This window comes from Condylura cristata, unplaced genomic scaffold (assembly GCF_000260355.1).
Source record: "Condylura cristata isolate star-nosed mole 26May11 unplaced genomic scaffold, ConCri1.0 scaffold00020, whole genome shotgun sequence".
In the NCBI taxonomy this organism is placed as follows: Eukaryota; Metazoa; Chordata; class Mammalia; order Eulipotyphla; family Talpidae; genus Condylura; species Condylura cristata.
The window spans coordinates 25,259,930-25,276,883 of NW_004567121.1; the positions used below are offsets into that span (position 1 = coordinate 25,259,930).

Below are 16,954 nucleotides of genomic sequence, written 5' to 3' on the forward strand. Positions count from 1 at the left end.
AGCCTGAATGAACCCCAATGTGCTCCTTTACCAGACAGGAGAGCAGGACCACACACTGGAGCAGATGGAAGTGTCCCCATGAGCTCAGGCCTTGAACCTTTAACAGAAACCCAAAATAAATTCTGGGTTTTAGCTAAACTTAGCCAAATTTAAAATAGCAAATCATTTCTTAAAGCTTATAAAAGGATGAGGATTGTTATTCTACCTTGAATATAGATGAGAATTAAATTGAACAAATCTATAGGGATGATTATATAATAAAACATTATAAATGAGATAGAAACACACATAGTTTCCCAAAAATATAGAAGAGTTGAGGTAGTTAATATACCTAAAATCCTTATAGAAAAAAAAGTATGAATTCCCTGGAAAGAAAAATGGCATCTGATATGGAGTTATAACTCAAAGAAATATACATGAAAAATATTAATGAATAGATGACAAAAATGATTGAGAGTATAGTAATCAAAAATACAAATAAAAAAAATGTTTTCAACACAGTTCTTTGTTGATGATGACCCAATAATGCCAGTAAAGTCACATGAACTAGATCTACTTCCTATATGTCGAACAGATGTGGACTGAGGCAGTATTTTTGAAAAACAGTTATGTGATACTTATCGAAAACATTAAAAATGTTTATACCCTTTAAACTATGAATTCACTTAGGAATCTACTCTAAAATAATAATAAAAACTCAATAAAAATATAGCCTGTAAGGTTCATTAACACAATGTTATTTATAATAGCAACAAAACAAAACCCTGAAAACATGCTAAAGTCCTTCAAATGGAACTTGAGATAATAGAAAAACACTTGTAATACTACAAGTGGAGAAAGAATGATACAAATGTATATATAATATCTGATTCCAATTTTATATAAAATGACTGACAAGAAATATGTCAGAATATTAACTGCATAACTTTCTCTGAGTATTAAGGTTACAGTTGACTTTCACTTTCCTATTTACATCATCACTTAAAATAAAAATTTAAGATGTTTTAATTATGTATATATACTTAGCTTTATTCCAAAAAAGGTTTAGTCTTCAAAAATGCAAATAATAGAGCTAGAATAAATATATTAAAATAATTAATAAATTAATAAAGTAAAAACGTGAATAGGGAATTTATTTTGAACCTTAAAATATCCTTAATAAAAAAAAAATCCTATGTTTTACAATATCCTGATTGAGGAAGCCACTTTTAGCTATAGGCTTCCTAGCAGCCTACATGTAGAAGAAAATTCTCTCAGTTACAAGATTTACAGTGTATCTAAAGTAAAATCAAACCAATTGCTTAATAAAAATATGTGTGGCCTGAAGTTAGGACCAACAGAAATGTTTTACCTGGGTCCTTAAGGAGAGACCAACACTCAATATGATCTGAATAACAATCATAGCAGTGTAATTTATGCAGTGTTGCTTATAATTACTGTTAAATACAGGCTGATGCACATCAAGAGGTAAATCAGGAGAGGAATCCTGACCATTTGGCTAAACCCAGGGGTACATCCCAGGATGCCTATGCTGGCCCTTCTAGAATGATTTCTGCAGCTCATTGAAGGCAGATTTTGTCCAGGAGGACACGCAATGTTTCTATGGTCGTAGGGTGCACGGCTGGCTGTGTTCTTTTTGAGAGTCCCAGGGTATGGCCCCACGGACCAGCCTAACCGGGTTAGAAAGGTAAACACTGAGCCAAGAGATTTTTTCCACAAAGGGAACCCTTTATTAACATTCACTAGTTATGTTAATGTATTTTAGCTGGCTCTATTATTGTATATGCCCTCTGGAGAATGGCATATATTGTGCTCTAAAGAGTCCATCTCCCCTAGTGGCCAGTAAAGGAATGTTGTACAGGAAAGAAAGGAATGTAAGGACATGCAGGATATGGGGAGTCTTTTTCTTCTCGGGCCTGGGAGGGCAACAGTCTGGGAGCAGTGGGGCCTAAGATTACTGATGTATTTCTGGAACAGTTGCTCTGAATAATAATCATAGCAATGCAATTTATGCAGCGTTGCTTATCAATGCATTATCAATGTCAAGTCACCCCTGGGTATTCTTCCGGTTGTTATGCCATCAGTATTATTGGAAGGAACAGAAATATTTCAGAAAGCATTAGCAACCCATTGTCATAGCCCTGAGGAATTTAGCACAGTGGCTTCTGAGACAGAGATTGGCTCATTTTTCTTAGTTTTACCCAGCCACGAGTAAATATTACCAACTCAAGCCTTGTTTAATCCAGGTCTGCCAAATTTTATTTTACCCATTTCTTTGCAAAATTCCTATGAAGATCCAGATAAACCAGACTTTGGATCAGATTTTACTTTGAGAAAAATTCCCAAGGAACACTTACTGCTTTTAAAAGCAGAGGAATACCAGGCCCTCCCTGGCAGTGCAGCGGGTTAAAGCACAGCACTAAGAAGCTAAAGCCACTTCCGCATGAGTTTGATCCCCGCTCTGGAGGTGACCCACATGGCGCGACAGACCTCTCCTGACCCGCCCGCTGCTCTCCTCAGCAGCATACTTCATCTGCTTTATCTGCTTGTTCTGTTCCCCACTCTGTCTCTGGTGAATCCTCTCACTGCACCTGCCCCTCTGGCCTATATCCCAGTTCTGTATGCATAAATAAATAAATCTTTTTGATTTTTTTTTAAAAAAGCAGAGGAATATCAGTGAACAAATAATCAAAGAGGACATCCCCTGTATCATGGAATGGCTGTACATGTGGTTTCTTACAAACTCATTATGTCCTTGCATTAAATTCTGCTAGATTAACTCTAGAGTGCTAGAGTAATTAATTCTGGGGTATCCCATACTCCAGAATAACTGGCCAGTGGTTATTCTCATAGACTTCACTCAGATTTGGTGATTCTTTGGAAGTGTTTGTTGTTGTTGTTTTGTTTTTAGGGGAAAGGGAGGACTCCACCTTTAGAATTTTCATTCCTCTCAGCCCTGGCAACTTGGCTTTGCCTTTAGCTCTTTGCTTCCTGGCCCCAAAGGCAAGATTCAAGAAAGACAGAAACTATTTTTGTGTTGTTAGATGCCTTGGTTAGAGAGGCCAGGATGCGGAGCTGAAGAGGGTGGTGAGACATTTGATAGACAGAGAGTAAATAAATCAGGCCTCTAATTGAATTTACATGATAAATAAATAGGTTGTCTCATTTATTCACTAAACAAATTTAGACAGATAATGAGATTTCAACCAGAGGCCACCTAATGCCCCCGAGACAGATGCCAACCACCACCCTGTTAACGTTCCACAGTTTCTGCAGAAGAGTTTATCTGACTCATCAGGTGGCTGTGTCTGCAAGAGATGGGACAAATGACACCACTAAGGATCAGAGGTTCCTGGTGTCTGTGTTGAGAGTGGCGAGTACAGGGGAGAGACAGCTGTTTTTTCATTTGTGGCCAGAGAAGAAATCAGAGACTAGCAGATTAGAAAAGATTTTTTTTAGGGAAGAAGTAAGCGGTTTTCTCGTGGTCATTGGAATAGGAAAAGGAAGCAGACAGATGGAGCATTTTTACCTCCGTGTAAGAAGCCTGGAAACAGAGGTCAAGCAAGGTGGCCATTAGAATCAAGGTGTGATTTGCTTATGTTCTTTTGGCAGGGCTCTGCTGTGCCTGCAGTTCTAGCAGAGAGCCTCAAAGTTTGCTAGCTTGTCAGAGAAGAAGCTTTCTTGAATGAAAAGAGTAGGCTGCAGGATTTCCCAGTGGTGTTGAGCAAATCATAGTGACTTAATTTTTTTCATTTCTAAAAATAAACTAGTAATGGTAATCACCAAAGATTATGAAACTGGGAGTGCTTTGCAAAGTGTAAAGCAGTGTCGATGTCTGGTTTTCTTCTGTTATAGAGTAACAGCAGAAAGCAAAGAGTAGTAAAAGAAATAGTTCCTGTGGATTTAAAAGACGGTTAGACTTAAATTTTATTTCCTGTGTGGAGACAACAATGGAAAGACTCTGCCTCTCCCTGATTCAGTCTGTCTTCTCTGCAGCCACATCTTCTACTTTGTGTCTGTTTCCTTTACCCTCTGATTTTCATGATTTCTGTCTAGAAATGCACAAGGGACCTCTTCTTAAATTGAAACCTTGATGCCACACTTTGGGGGATACTGTTCCCCAGAATTACTATGCAGTAACCATTCCATAAGCATCAACACAGAAGCTAACAACATGAGATGGATTTGAGTGTCCCTTTAGTTTGCAATCCTCTCTGGCTGGCACAGCCTGGCAGACACGGGGCAGGTGAGACTGTCGAGGACAGGGTATCTGAACAACCCAAAATGTCCACAGCTCCCACCCCAGCCATCAGCTTTAGCTGATAGGACTGTCTGAAAAGTTCTTACTTCACATCCCTCTCCAGACACTGTTGTTTCAAAAACACAGGACAAAATGCATTCTATATTTGGGACATGTTAAAGACAAAACTCACAAATTTAGAGTTCTTGGCTTTCTTAAATAAAATGTGAATTGGGCAGCAGCCCATCATTACCCTAGGAATTACACAAAATGGAGGGTGTTAACAGAACGAGTGTGACACGAGCAAAAGGAAAGACTTGTTCTAGTAAAACCACCTTCCCAGGAAAGCAGAAGTTCTTCTATGCAGATGACCTCACAGGTACTGATTAGGAAACCCCAGGTTGGTTGGGTCAGGCTGAAAGTGCAGTAGGTGTTCGGTCTGGGAGGGGCCAGCATGAAGGACTCCTGTTGCAGCCTGTTCACATGGCGCTGCAGACCTCTCCTGACCGCCTGCTGCTCCCCTCAGCAGTGTACTTCCTCGATTTGCCTGTTCTGCTCCCCGCTCTGTCTCTGGTGAAGCCTCTCACCACCCCTGTACCTCTGGCTTGTACTCCAGTTCTGTATGCATAAATAAATCTTTTTAAAAAATAGAAAGGAGGATGTAAGATTACCATTCTCCCAGGATCTGAGGCGGAGTCCCTAGGGTCTACATCACCCTGTTCCCACACAAGTCTTTCAGGGTGCTTCAGCAAGGCCATTTCCCTGTGCTGTGCCAGTAGTTTTTCTAACACCCCGAGACACTCAGCCCATTCTCTCCTCCAGATGTGGTCCCTTCTGTATGGCTCTTCTCTCTAAAACCTGCAAACAGCGGGAGCTCATGGATTTCTGATATTTCTGTGTCTTCCCAGCACTGGGCGTAGACCCTGCAGACAGGCAGGGCCTCCAAGTGCATGCTGAGTGGGTGTCTGTCCTGTGTCTACACACAGGGGACACTTGCCCACTGCCCACCCCTCAGCCCACGTGATCACCTCTGCTTCTCGATGGGCATTTAAGCTCTCACTAGGCAAATCAAGTCAAATGCCAGTGTTCTCAGATGATTCCAATTTAGAAAGGAAGTAAAGAGAGAGGAAAGGGATTCCTTCCTGATTTGGGGACCCAGGGATTGGGGTCCCTGCTTCATCCTCACATCTTCTGGAGCTCTGGCTCCTAGTCCAGCTTTAACCTGCAACCCCCCGCTTTGACCTGCAACCCCAGATCTCAATGCCCTTCCCAGCTTCTCTTCCTACAGCAGGGCTGGTAAGCAGAGTCTGGCGGGAAGCGGGCCGCAGAGCGGTCTTGGAGCAAAGTTCCCGAGCTGCTGCTCTGCCTATACTCTACACTTGCGGTTCTTGGCCGAACTACACGGCAAAGCATGAGGCTGTGTAGAAGACTTTGACCTTGGGGAAAGAGGCACCATATGTTCACCCATACTGATTCATGCCTTCGACCTACCCTGACACTTCTCTCTACCTGACACAGGAGGAGAGTCGGAGGAGCGCTTAAGTCATCACTCAGCAAAACAGGACAGAGCTGACCACTGCTGAGCCCCTGGCATCCGCCCGCTGTTCAGCCTTTCTGACTCACGCCACAGGGCAGCAGGGCGGCACAGATAGCCCCGACCGCACCAGGGCCTGTCTTAGTTCAAGCTGAACTAAGCTGTCATAAGGATGGCAACTTTCCCCTCCACATCTGTTTAGTGTAATTTCAAAATCACAGCCCTTACACCTACAGGAGCGGCACCAAATGGCGATCGTGTTCCTTATCATCCCAAATTAAAGTGGTGCCTGGTGGCTGGATTTTCTGCACTGACTGTAATAAAGAGTTCTAATCTGACTCCCCTTCAAACTTTGGGAGAAAGCATGCTCAATCGGGGGAGCTCTGCAAACCTGACTTCCATGTGGCCACGCAGCACGGGAGGCCTCCTCCGTGGCTGGACCCAACGCGATAGGGGCCTTGGTGCTAATGGCGTTCAGATGCCAGCGCTGGCCGAGCGGTTTGGCTCTGGTGCGTGGCAGAGAGAGGCAGAGTGAGAAAGGACAGCGAGGCGGGTGCATCTGGGCTTCATTAGTTGCAATGTAATTTACAAAAGGCAGCTTTTCAGATGTTGGGATAATCAGCGGGCTGTTATCGAGGTAGCGCTCGGTAATCATGGGTTGACATGAGCAATCCATGCTCAGTGAGATAAATGGGTTTGACTGGCAGGGCAGCGGTTGGACTTTAATAAAAAACAAATTGAATTTTTTTTCCTGTGGCTTAATATAAGAATCATCTGGACATATGCATAAAAGCTACACAGTAGTAAAAACCCCTGGCAGAAAGAAAATGCCACAGCACTGGGTCTCAGAGCCAATTTCTGCATTATAAATTCTGTGGATGTTCGGGCAATGGTTGAAACAGGGGTGGGTGGGGTGAGGAGGAGAAAGCATTGCAGGGACCTCTCAGCCCATTCCCAGCATAAATCACATAATAATGGGCAAGTAATTTAATACCATTCTGAAGCCTCTGTGTGAATCATTGCTTTTTCCTGGGCTCTGGTGGGTGAGGAACTTGAAGCTGTTGACTCCTGAAATGATGCCCTCCTTGGGGGCGATATATCCGTGCGCCTGGCTTGGTCAAGACTAAAGTCTTCTCCGAGGGGTCTTTTAACCTTTCCTGCACACATCAAGCATCCACACAGCACATGCAGCTGCCTGCAGTCTGCACATGTCGCCTCAATATCCTGGAGGGTCCACGGACCCCCCCCCCCTTGAAGCAGCTGTTTCTTAGTCTGACGAGTGGCTGCATGCAGTTTTGCAAGACTAGCAGGTCTTGGACAAGCCTCGGACGGCTCACATGAAGTGCAGGTGGTTCCCAGGGCCTGCAAAAGGAGCCAAATGGGAGCAGAGTACAGGGGACATTGCTGAGGCGACAGGGAGCGGCTGTCGCAGCTTCCTCTGTGTGTAAATGCACGTGATCCTCCCAGCCGGGCTGAACGCTGTCTTGTCACTCCCATGTAGACCACAATGTCACCTCTGTGAAGGTGATCTCCAAGGCCCCTGAAGTTTGTGAACATAGAAGAAGGAAGCACAGACCTATTTTTCATGGCGAGGTGACTTACAATTCTGACATTGGTGCGTGGATGAGGTGACTGTTAAAGATCAAGAGCCTAGAATCCTCAAGCTGGAAGGATCATAGCAACAATCTGTCCTTAGGGGAGGAGACTTAAGGACAAAATTACTGGCCCAGGGTCGCTGGGCCAATGGGCTGCAGAGGCAGGGCAGGAGCCTGGCTCTGGGCTCTTTGGTGCTGCTTCACGCCCTGTGGCTCAGGAGAACTCCCTGCAACTTGGCGTTGCAGATGAGCTGCTTCCTCAACACTGTGTGGTCCATGTCCCCAGTCCCAGGCCCCTCCCTCCTCCCCACTTTCACTGCCTTCCTGGCATCAGAGCCAGGAGACACGGAGGGGGCACTCCGTGGACAAGTAAGGGGAGGAGCCTGGCTTGGTGGTCTGGGCACTCCAGTCTGGGGTTGTGCTCACCAGTGGGGTGACCTTGAGTGAGTCTCCCCCATGCTCTGGGCCTCAGGCTCCTTCAGCTCCAAGCCTGGTTGTGGAATAAGCCACCGCTGGGGCTTTTGTGACAGGCTTTGTTTTGCTGCAGGGGAATTCGCTTTCACTCCAGGCAAATCCTTCATTGGCCACTCACCTACACACCTACGTTAGGAAAGGATGGAGGGAGAGGTGCTGGTGCAAGGCAGGGGACCCTCTCTCTCTCTCCTCTCTCCCCTCTGTCCCCTGCTGGCGGGCCCTGAGGCCCTTTCTTAAGCTCAGAACTTGGCAGAGCTTCATTAGAAAAACACTGGAATAAGCTGTCTCCATGGCCCTTTTAGCTTCAGCACTTTATGATTCTATTAATAGCCTGGACTCAGGTGTCTGAACAGAGATCATGTTAATACGGGGCAACCCCCTCCCTGAGCTACTGCACATCAAGACACTCTCTTGCTCCTGGGGAAAGAGTTGAATGCAGGCAGGAGGGGCTGCGCTCAGCCTGCCCACCTCCCTGGAGCCTGCTGCCTCTCTCTCAGCGTTGTCCTGATCCAAGAGGCAGCTTGGCCTCAAGATTTGAAAACCCTGTCCCACAACAGGGAAGAGCGTGGCATCTGAGAATTAGGTTGGACTGTCCTCTAGGTAATGGAAAGGGCCCATCACCTGCCAGCTCATGTGAGAACCGGAGCGGAGATTTACCAAGCTCGTGACTGGCTCTGGGGTCAGCATTTTAGGACATCAGGGAAAGAAGGAAGATATCAGGGGGAAAGTTGCACCTCCAAAATGGGAGTCCCGTGATGGGCAGTGGGATCCCCTGCCCAAATCCTTGTTCTGCCTTTGCTCACCCTTCCCTCAGCCCAGATTCTCCCCTGAGGACCCACCTCAGTGGGTATATTATATCAGTGCTATCTGAGGCAGTTGGACACTTCCCTAGCACCGGCAGATTCTGGCCTTTTATCGGACCTCAGGCGAGGAGGGTGGTTTGTTCAGTGTCGCTGCTGGGAATGCCGTCTGCTTTCGCCTCAGCCCGAGAGGGTATCTTCATCTTCAAGTGAGACAGCCGAGGCACCGAGGGTGCAATGACTCAAAGAGAAGGAGGGGTAGGCCCAAGATTTGAAATCAAATACCCCAGCCTTTGTTTTTGGAGCTTCCAAGGCCACCTCATGAGAGCACCTGCAGAAACACCACAGCCTCTGAGGGCAGCCAGGACACCCTAAGGGCAGACCCAGGACATCCTCTCCCAAGGGCACTGGGTTGAAAAGAAATGATCTGAACAGGGAAGGTGCAAAGGCTGGGGCCATTTTCTGGGCAAAAGTTGGCAGAGCCCATTGGGAACATGCACCTCTCCCTACAGGGTGGGCATGGACAGTGGGGAGGGGACCCCCTGAGCTCCCTGCATTTGAGGGGGCCTGCAGGGTGTTCCAAGGATGCCGAGGAGGATAATGAAGCACCCTACCCAGACTGGGGCTTGCAGCCCTGGTCCAGAAAGGCAAGAGACAGGGACTTGGGGTTTCGTTCCCAGACTCTGCTTGCTTAAAGGGCAGGTGCTGAGTGGAGTCTGGAGGCTGAATCAAGGCAGCCCCTACTTTTTTCCCAGTCTATAATATTTCTCTGCTTCATTTCATTTCAGCCTCTGAAAATTACCTCTGTTTCACTTCCAGGGGCCTTGAGCAGGAAACGGGCTCGTCGAGGCCCTGCCCCTTCGCCCCTGCGCGTCAGGGGGCTGAGCACTGCGGGCTCTGGTCCGGAGTCCTGTCATCCAGCCTTCAGCAATGGATGCTGGAGAGCCTGCAGGCAGGTCCCGAGTGGGGAGGGTAGGGACGAGCTCTCAGATAGTGCTCGCAGGTGAAAGGCTTCCCTGTGTCACCCTCTGAGCATTCGGGCCGTGCCTTTTGGGAGAGCACCCACACTTCAGACACCAAGCCCCCGGCACTCCATTCGCTCTGCCTCTTTGCAGAGCCTGGCGAGAGGTAGCCTTGGCCAGCAGCAGCACCACTCTGGGGCCCTGGCCCTGTGGAAGAACAATCTTCTGCCCAGAGGCTTTCCAGAGGACTGGGAACTCACTTATCTGCCAGCAAAATTGCCAACTTGGGGATTCGTGCTGCTTCTCTGCAAAAACAGGCGCTGAATTACCCTGCACTTAACAAATGGTTGCCCTGCTCTCCTAAAGCTGCCAACACAAATTGAATTGTATTTTTTCATTGGTGTATACAGTGGGTGTGCTCTAAAGCTGGCACTAATTTTCCCCAAGCAAGATAAATGCACAGACCTGAGCCTTCTTGCTTACATTCTGTCTCATTCTAGCAAATTAAAATGTCACAGAGCTACAGAGAGCCTTTAGGAGACCGGTCAGAGTGGGTGGAGCAGTGGGGGTGGAGACTCTGTCTCTGATTCTCACACCTCAGTGGCCGCTTCGATAACTAAGGAGAATGAAAACTGATAAGCTCCAGTTAAAACACTCTCAGCCTGCCATAAAATAAGAGTCTGCAGAAGGGTGATAGCCATGGAATCCTGCAAGAAGCCGAAAGCTATTATTTTGACAGTTTTCCTAAGAGTTATTTTTACATTACTAGTGTCCTCTCCTGGACCCTCGCCCCACCATTCATCCTGATAGCCAGCCACCATCAATTTGGTTTAATTGAATTTTATGAAAATTTCACCTAGAGTGGTCACTTCGTGAATCAGAGTTCATCAGCAAACACAGGTCACATGATCAAAAATGGAGTTTGACTTTGAGAGGCTCTCAGAGGGGAATCAGGATAGAAAACAAATGTGTTTGCAGCTGGAATGAAGTCTGTGAAATCACCGAGCTGGCTATTAATCGGGTGACACCTGGGTGTCACCTGCTCCTTCCCAAACATCAAAGGGCCTGGCAGCCAGCCCCCTTTGTCCTGCAGACATCCTTTTAGAACACGGGGTGTCTGTGCCCCATCCCCATCTCTCAAAGCAGAGGGCACAGGCCCATGAGAAGCTCTTGAGAAGCTGAGAAAGGATCCAGGCTTGCCTGTCTCCTCACCAGAGAAGTGGGGGCCACACATCCCTCAGGAACTACTGATTCTGGAGCAATTCTAGGGAACTTTCCCCTTTTCCACACTTGTGCCCAGAGGTCAGATTTTTCTCACCAAATCTTCATTAACTAGGGTCTGCAAAAGGCTACTTTATGTGAGCAGCAGTCAGGAGATGCAGTTTGGAAGCTGAAATATGAGACTTTCTGGGACATTGCAATGGTTTATAGGGCCAGTGGGACCAAACATATGAAATCAAAGTTGTCCCAGAAAATTCAAGATAAATGGGGACCAACCCTACGGCCATAACACGTAAGCACACAGCACCAACACAGGCTGGCGGTCCTGCCCGTGCTGGAGACACTTAACCCTCCCCCGCGTGACCACGTTGGGAACGAAGCTTCATATTCTGTCACTCAGTGTCATGGGACTGGACCTGGACAAGGAGATTGACCTTGCTTTACAGGCAAGGTGGCCAAGGTGGGGGTGGCAAGGTGCAGTGGCGAGACCAGGTCTCTGGAAACAGCAGGGACCCGAATACACTGACGCGGCATGACATACTTCTACGCTGCAGGAGTGTGGCTAACCACTGTGCCACACTGCCTCTCCAGACCGGAACTCAGAGAGGGACGCTCCCTGGCTCTGCTCCAGAAGCTATGGGCGCTGCAGGGAGGGTCTGCACATGGGAGATTGTGGCCAGGGCTCTGCTCTCCTGAAACCTTTGTAATTGTTGCTTCCACTGCCTAAATTTTTCTCCCTCAGATGCCAGCTCACTGGTGGCATCTCCTCTGACCACTGCTTCACCCTCCCATGGCATTCTTCCTCCCCTCTCTCTGTTTCGTCTCCATAGCCCTTGTCACTTTTTATTTATTGATGGCTGACTCCTTCCTCTTCATTTAGCTAGAGGAGCTGAGACTCTGTCATGCTCTTTGCTCCATCTCAGTGTATAGGAGTTTCCCACTGTTTCTGGAAAGGGCCTGCTAGGCCTTTCCATCTGGCGGCAGCCATCAGGTACGTCAAGATGGCACATACAAGGGTATCCAGAAGCTTGGCAGAAGAAGCCATCCAGTGTGATGGCTTTGTTCTCAGGGGTGCTGCTGGCAGCACCAGCAGCTGTCCACCCCCACAGAGCACACACCACCCCACCCTGCCCCACCAGGTAACGTGTGCAACCTGGAAGGCCAAGCGACCCATGTCATAGATTGGATGCAAGTGTGCCATTATGGCCACAAATGACCAGTTCCATAGGCTGTGACCTATGGCAGCCTGTTCCTAACGGTGCTCATCAGCTGAGTGTCTCTAGAAGCCTTCAATATGCTCTGAGGAGCGAGCTGGACCCTGCTGTAGGCCCTGAGCCCTGAACTCTTACTGGCATGGTGAACATTCCACACACAGTTTTGAGGTTATCCTCACCGAACCATTGCATAAGGCTGTCAGAGGAAATTCTGACACCCAGTGGGTCCCCAGCTAGACAAGAGCCGCAGAGCCGGAGGGTGGCAAGGGCCACAATGTCCCCTTCACCAAGGTGGTTCTCACTGTGCAGCTCGTAGGAGGCTGTCCAGCCCCCCATCATCTCCAGAAAGGCATGTTTGTAAAATTCTTACCTACTAAATAAGCTATCTAGGGCAATCATGTCTGTGAGGAATGAAGGAAGGAGGGAGGAAGAAGGGGGGCATGGTAGTAAGCAGCTCAGATTTGGGGGGCTGTTTACTCTCTGTTTTGACTTCAGCTCCACCACTGTCATGTGAAAGTAGCCACAGGCAATTCACATATAAATGGGAATGACCGTGTTCCTGTAAAATTGTATTTACACGCACCAAGATTTGAATTTCTTATCATTACGTGCCGTGAAACATTCTACTGCCCTCACTGCCACTCTCCCCAACCAACCTATAAAAATGTTTGCCTATAGGCCACACAGAACAGGTGTTGACCTGGATTTGATCTTTGGGCCATAGTTTGCTGACCTCTGGTATGGGCCAGCGGTTAGCACATGAGGGCTCGGCAAACGATTGTTGTGTGAGGGACTGAGCAAGCACAGGACCCAAGCACACCATGCGCGCACATCAGGCAACCAGTGAACAGCCAGGGGGTTCGAGAAGCCACTGGGTGCAGGGAGGGGTGCTCTGAGAGTTAGATGTGGCCCTTTGAATGGGGAGCCTGCCGTCTTGTTTTATGCATATGGGGAAGGGTGGCAGAGGACCTTAGCAGGTCACGAGGAAGCCAGAGCATTTCCTTCGTCCCTGAAGCTTAACCAGATATTGGAACCCCTGCATAAGAATCTCTTTGCTGCCCTCCCTGGTGGTGCAATGGGTTAGCCACAAGGTAGCCACAGCCGCTTCAGTGAGAGTTCGATCCCCAGTCCCGGAGGTGACCCACATGGTGCAGCAGACCTCTCCTGTCATGCCTGCAGCTCCCCCTCAGCAGTGTACTTTGTTGATCTGCCTGTTCTGCTCCCCGCTCTGTCTTTGGTGAAGCATCTCACCACCCCTGCACCTTTGGTCTGCACCCCAGTTCTGTATGCATAAATAAGTAAATCTTTAAAAAGAAAAGAATCTCTTTGCCCTCTGGAAAGACAGGATGGTGAGCACAGAACCAGGGCCTGAGGAGGCAGGCAGTGTCTCTCTGAGTCACTGCTCTGTAATTATGCATAATGTAAACAGAAGATTTCATTATTTTGTTATTTAAAAAGCTTTTATGCCTCCGGCTGCTGGCTTTAAAAACTGATAAAAGAACAATGTTACAGTCCTCTCTTACAAACAGGTAACTCAGTTTTCCTTAGTGGCAGAGCTCACAGTAGATAAAATGTTCACCATCTGCTCTGCGCCTTAGGATGCCCCAGCCAGGGAACTCAGTCCCTGTCAAGATTAGTCCTGAGAAGCCAGCTTTCCCGCTGAGAAAGCGAAAAGTCTGGAAGAGTTCAGAAGTGCTCTCAGAGGCTCTGGGGGTTCACCCCAGCACGAAGGTTTACCGTGGCCCTAATTCTGCTCTCTCTGAGCTTCCTCTATCCCCACCTCCTTGGGAGGCCCCGTGCTGGGGACCTCCCAGGCCTTTCAACCCAGAGCTCATTCTGTTCTTCCCTTTTCACACCAAGTCCTTCCCAAATGTTCATTCTTGAACACTGTCACTCTTACCTAACCAGATGAACCAAGCTCCCTGGGAGAAGAGGCCCCCCAAACTGTTTCGTAGACAACTACATATCAACTCTTTTCCTGAAACATCTTCTAGGTCTCGTGTCTGTGTAATATCTGGAGAATTGGTCTCAGTCATTTATCTTCGCTTTCTTTTTAGAAATCCCTTCAATCCTAGGTTTTAATGGTTGCTTCCTTGATATAAGGAGTTTAATTGTGCTGCTCTTAGCATGCCCTGGAGAGTCTAATGAGAAATAAATAATCCTAAGTAGACTCCCTTAGGGATGAAGGATAAACTCGTTACCCAGAGGCTTGTTGTTAAGGAGATTTGCTAATTGTTTCAACAGGGGTAGGCTACTCCCCAGTTAAGCGGGGCATCCCTTCAGGCCTGGGATCTTTTCATCTCCTACTAGGCTGTTTTCCCTTAAGTCCTCAGTATATGCCAAACTGGGAAGGATTTCTACTGCCCTCCGGAGTCCTGTGGATTGTTGGAACAATGGCAAAGACATGGGACTCATTTCTTGTCAGCTCTTGGGTCCTCACCTGAAAAAGGAGATCCTCTCTCTAACATGTTTGGGGAAGAAAAGGAAAGAAAGTAACCTTGAGCACAAACAACAATCTGGACTGGTCTCATTCCCATTTGTATGTGAAAGGTGCATTTTATCACCCTTCCCATTCTATAGTCACGGAAACGGAGACTCCACAAGTGAAGCCTTGTGATTTGTCCAAGCCATGCAGTTACTGAGTGATGGATACAGGGTTAAGTGACTTACTCCTGGTAGGTATCTGGCGTGGCCTGGTCAGGGCTGTGTGGGTGGTAACCATCTTAGCTGCCTTTGGTTTCCAAGCCCAGGCTGTAAGGATTTTTTCAAAATCCCTTGAAAAAGAATGAGGAGCTCACACTTTGGATGCAGTTAAAGTCCTTGAAGCCACAGACAGGTGCCCGCTAATGCTAATGTCCGAAGCATCAGCCAGTGAGACCAACAGCTTGGAAGGCCCCCTTCTTTGGGTGGGAAGATGAGTCCTGCCCTGGGTCCAGGTGAGGGCCTCCACGAGTGGAGGAACCTGTATCACTGTGGAGAGTGCTCCCTGGGGCAGACAGCACATGAGTGGGGTTGACCAGATGTCACCTCCATGGCCACACCCATGTCAAGATGTAGCTTTCTCCACTTAGTCCTGCTGAGAAAAAGTCGGCAACACATGCCTATTTCACAAAGGAAAAAGCAGAAGAAGGATGGAGTCTGCCTCTTTCTTCCTTCCCCACAGAGCTGGGGGGGTCAGTGAGTGGGGAGCCAGGGAGGTGAGGACAAGCACTGGTGCCTGGGACCACCAAGGCCACCTGCAAGTCACACTGCACATTCAGTGTCACAGCCTGAAGCCAGCTCTCCGTTAGACTTTCACTGCCCCTTCTCCTTTCCCGCCTGGACTTAGGCAGTGACACTTGTCACCACTACAAAATGTGGCAGTGTGTGTGTGGAGGGGGATTGACTCTATGCTGTTGACAAAAGAGGAAAGGCACTCTGTTCAATCAACTGTGGGAGAGTCTGAATTATTTATACTGCCTTTGTCAGTCACTGGGAAAGGTAATTTCATTGCTGAATTTTAAGTTTTTCATTAATTAACCACTTTTTCAGTTCAGTGCTCCGAAGCTAGGCAGAAACCCACGCCAGAGCCGTTTTGAAGGAGGGCTGGGGGGACCTTGACTTTGACCCTGCTGCTCCCAGGAGACAGACGGGTGCTTTGTTTCTCTGCAGTTCCTTTGGCTGTGTGCTGGGGTAGATATTGGATGTTTCCTTTAAGACTCAGAGTCTCTGCCAAGTCGTCTACAATTTAATATGTCACAATATATATGTGGGTAAATCATCTCGGTGTCATCTCTCTCAATGTTCTGTTATTAAAGCCCATTTTTCATGGTAAGATATTCCTCGAAGAGAAAGCACGAGGCACGCATGCCCGCTCCCAGTATTCAGTGCTAATAGGCAGAGCCTTCTCTCCGAAACCAGACGAGGAATTGAGAAAATGTAGCAGAATGAATCAGGAAAATGCTTTCTTGGAAATAGAATGCGATTTAGACGAGAAAGGGGATTTCAAAGAAAGCTGACGTCTTACCTGAGCTCTCCAGATGATTGTTTCATCTTTCCCACTTCACTCGGCAAGCAGAAACCTGGCTAGACTTGCAGGGAGCGGCGGTGACTTGTTCCGGGGAGCCTGCAGTGCCAGCTCGCACAGAAGCAGCCGGCAGCTTCAAAACTTTTTCAAGTGTAGCGGTAAATGGAGGATATTGTGTGATTGTGAAACTTCCATCTGGAGGCATCCCATTGGGCAAGAGTCTCTGAGATGTCACTCCCACTGGTACAGAAAGCAGGTACCAGCTTTGTTGATGCAGAAGCGATTCCTGGGCACCTGCTGTGTGCCAGGCACAGGACAGGGGCTGGGCCTGTGGAAGCCCCAAGACTCCGTCACTCCCATTGAGGCCACAGTTCTGAGAAGGGAAATGCCAGCCTCTCTGGGCCTGGGCACGCGAGCCCTAGTTATTCCCGTCATAGGCACTGGGTCCAGCAGCCAACCTGGGGAGGCCTTAGTGCTGGGAGCGGCAGAGGCAGACAATGGCCTGGGCTGCTGACAGCACCAGCAACCCCACCACCACCACACACACCACCACCACCACCAACTCCTTACATCTTAAAGAAAAAAATCACTTTCGGGCCCTCCCTGGAGTCACAATGGGTTAGGATGCAGCACTGCAAGTCAGCCACAGCCAGCTGCTTCAGTGCAAGTTCAATCCCCGCCCGAAGGTGACCCAAGTGGCGCGGCAGACCGCTCCTGACCCCCCCACTGCTCCCCTCAGCAGTGTACTTCATCAGTCGCCTATTCTGCTCCCCACTCTGTCTCTGGTGAATCCTCTCACCGCCCCTGCACCTCTGGCCTGTACCCCAGTTCTGTATGCACAAATAAATCTTTTTAAAAAGAAAAAAACACTTTCATGATTTATTTTGATTAAAATAACATCATTGTGA

At 48.1% G+C, this 16,954-nt stretch overlaps 1 protein-coding gene across 1 annotated transcript in view; it reads left to right on the forward strand.

Annotated features, from left to right (window-relative positions):
* Nucleotides 1-16,954, forward strand: part of ALK (anaplastic lymphoma receptor tyrosine kinase) — a 564,885-nt gene that overhangs the window by 262,673 nt on the left and 285,258 nt on the right. The window lies entirely within an intron of this gene.